Source organism: Triticum aestivum, chromosome 3B (assembly GCF_018294505.1).
Source record: "Triticum aestivum cultivar Chinese Spring chromosome 3B, IWGSC CS RefSeq v2.1, whole genome shotgun sequence".
NCBI lineage: Eukaryota > Viridiplantae > Streptophyta > Magnoliopsida > Poales > Poaceae > Triticum > Triticum aestivum.
The window spans coordinates 408,491,392-408,494,966 of record NC_057801.1 but is presented as its reverse complement, the minus strand read 5'-3'; the positions used below and the strand labels follow the sequence as shown (position 1 = coordinate 408,494,966).

General features: G+C 39.8%; 1 long non-coding RNA gene across 1 annotated transcript; it reads left to right on the top strand.

Annotated features, from left to right (window-relative positions):
- The first annotated feature begins 1,700 nt into the window (after positions 1-1,700).
- On the top strand, positions 1,701-3,283 carry LOC123070100 (uncharacterized). The gene is made up of 2 exons (XR_006433382.1): positions 1,701-2,903; positions 2,994-3,283. It is a non-coding gene; the product is annotated as an uncharacterized lncRNA (long non-coding RNA).
- The last annotated feature ends 292 nt before the right edge of the window (positions 3,284-3,575 follow it).

The following is a 3,575-nucleotide window of genomic DNA, read 5'->3' as shown; positions in this document are numbered from 1 at the left end:
TGTAATGTCTTGCTTGAGAACACTACTGTGGCTGGACAAGCTTCACTTAACTTTGGTTGTACAGGATCCGTTTTAGTTCAATGCATTGAATCCTGGAGTAGCTATCAAATATTCAAATGAACCACATAAGCTTCCGATTTGGTGATGTAGATGCAGAGCTAGGATATGCCAATGCTTATTGTGGCCAGAACCAGTGCTTTGAATCTAATATATTTATATATCATTGCAGCAAATAGCAATGGATGCGGAAGAAATATGTGCCAACCCTTTTCCATGCAGAATCTTCTACCAATAAGCAGCTTGAAGAACATCCTGCTAAGGTTACTTCACATGCTAAAAGGCCCTCCATGAAAAAGCATTATTCTCTAATCTAACAATTATCTTATTTGTTGTTCTAAAAAATTGTTGCAGGATGGAGCAACAGGATAGAAGAGATCTACAACCAATTCCCCTTGGTTGCTGCATCTTCCACTGACAAAGACTAGAAAACAGCCTGCTAAGGTTGACTCTTGCAATAAAAATAGTTAAGGCTTTTAGTTCTCCATTCGCTAATAAAAAAAGAATGGCACATTTCCGTTATGAAAATGCCCTTAGGTGTGACACTACCAAGTTACCTCCTTTGACCTTTGTTAGCAGTTTTTTTTCAATCCTATGGCCCGATTTTTTTAGTGAGCGCCTTTTATGCCTGGTTCCCCAAATTATCAATTAGCATGCTTATTTCTCGCCATTGGATAACCTATATTGTAACTATAGAGAATATAGTTTGAGGATAACATTCCAATTCTTCTGCCTTATATAGATATAAAATAATGAGGTAGCTTTAAAATTGTCCCTTATGTCATTTAAAACTACAGGATACTCCACCGACGGTGAAATACCTTACAGAATGATGTTGGATGTTCTTCAACAAACTTTGGGCCTGGTGGTGGCTGAGTATCGAAGCAAAGTATGCGACAGTGGCAGGGTGTGCATGCCTGTTTATTTCCTTTCTTCTACATATCTATTGGAAACAAAAACAGCCGTGTGGCTACACTACTATGGAAACAATTGTATTCATGAAACGCAAGGTGAAAACAGAGATAAGAGACTGCAATTACAACTGCATGAAGAAACTGGGGAAACAAAATGATGTATTCTTTTATACGTAGGGATCTAAATTCTTACCGTGGGTGCTTGCTCGAACAGAAGATTATTGAAAACACACCATTCTTTTTTATTACAAGGGGGCTAAATTTATTACCATATGTGCTTGCCCACAACGATACCAAATAAACCACGTAATTTTTTTTTTCATTACACACATGGATTTAGCGGCCTCTGCGCCATTTGGAGAACAGGTATTTTCAAAGGGATCATAGTTTAAAATGGGGCTCTACGCCTAAGTGCTTGCTAAAACCTATTTTTATCGAGAAAGACAAACCTTTTCAAAACAATCATTGTATAGATTTTGAAAGACAATTCTGTCTTAATTTTCCATAACATGGCATTTTTTTAAAATTAGACTATACTATTAAGTTAAGCCATGTATATTCATATCACTATACGCATCATTCCACCGTGTTTTCTATTAAAGGGGATTAAATCATGAATTTTTTTCATTGCGGATATGGCTTTAGCATACCTCTACGCCATTTGGCGTAACGGGTCCACTAGTAATATCTACTCCTAAAGGAGGAGTCTGCAGCGGTGATATGGTCAATCTGTAAGTCTTTCGTTCGCTTCATCATCCCTCATCAAACAAAAAAGGAAACCTCCACCTCTCCTCGCATAATCTCCACCAAATCAATCGCTTAGTCAATCAGCCAGAAAAAAAATCAATCGCTACGTCTTCGTGCTCCCTCGATCTCCTTCCTGATCCGCTAAGTCATTCTCTCCAATCCTCGAGTCCTTCTCACCTCAGCTCGCCTCCTCCTCCCCCTGAAGTAGGACTTCGCCGCCGATCGCCTCCATTCATCACCGACGAACTTGATGTAAGTCTAATCATGAAACCAGGACCACAACTTCTTGGAAGGGACATGACCCAATTCAAGCTCGTGATCGTGTATTTGACTAGTTCCTGATCTATGCTCTTTTTCACAGCGATCTTCGTGTAAGTTCTTTTAAATTGATCTTTTCCCTTTGGATCTTCCAAGGCTGATATGTTATTTTGATATGTGAGGAACTATGGTGTTCCACCGCACTTGATTCGTGAGCTGTATCAGATATAGCGGCGAGCTCGTTCTCCTGCTCCCAGGTCCACTCGGCACGCTTCTCCTCCACCTATTGTTGCCGCCGTGCCCGGCGGTAGAGGAGAATCCGACACCCACCCGCTGGCCTAGAACAACATATATTGTGGGGCAGCCGGATCTGAGTCTCACTGCGAGGGCTCGACCTTCTCAATCTGTGGCTGTAGTAGGTGTAGAACTCCCTGGCGAAGGAGAGGACGTCACTAACTCATTTTCAGTGGATTGGATTCATGAAGGTCCAAGAAAGAAATAAGTTTTAGTCCACCTTCACCCCCACCTCTCCAACTAATAAGTTTTAGTATGCACTGAATTTCTATGAGGCAGCCAGAATCTCTCTCATGTGTGAACTATACACAAGAACTGCCTATTACTTGCCTTTCATTTATCACCTGATGTGTGTACCAAAATGTATACGAAAGCTACATGACTCTCTATAACAGGTCAGGTTGTGTATTGAGTTTAACAGAATCATACACTCGCTCAATCTATGTTGTTTGCTGCATGTGTTTACATGATAGAGTGATCGCTGCTCTGCTTTTGTCTGTGGATGTAGTTCGGAAACTCATTCAGTGAGTTGAGGTTGAAGGTAGACATGCTGTTGCTGAGTGTGGATGGGAACGACAAGATGCATATCTGCATGCTACCTGCCATTGGAGAGACTTCTTATTTTCCTGATAGGTCAATGTATTCTGATGGTTTTGTTAGTGTTACCTGCCACACATTACCATGTTTCTCTATTGTAATTTGATGATCATTATTTCTTTGCAGGTTCACACTTGCCGAACTGATGTATTGAACTTTTGACAATTTGGATTGGTTGCCGAAATAACCTATTCTCCTTTTGTTGATATTTCTGAAAGAGACTATTATTTCCATGTTTGTTTCGGGTTTTCAAGATGACAATTTCATACTTTTGGACTGGAGCTACCAAAATATTTATGAGGTTAAATTACTATATACAATATTCTTTTTCTTTTTTATGTAAGCGGAATCTGCTACTCCCTTAATCAAAAGTTTAAGATCTGGGGTCAGCTTATTGCATGACCACTCTTTTTTTATGATGCTCGTGTAAACAGGAGTTCTTGGTTATTTGGCCTCATGTAAGTTCTTCCTTGAAAGAGATTTTTCGGCCCTGGGTGCATGCACTACTTAATATAGATGACTAAAACACGCCTTGTACACGATAAAGTTTACCATGATTCAGTGAAGATGCATGCAATCTCATTTTTTTAAAATTTACTCATGAAGGAGTTAATTATTTTCATGATTTTCAACAATAATTAATGATGGGGAGGCAGTGGGCATTCTTCTATAGAATTAGCCAGATGAAGGTGATGACAGCGAGAGGTA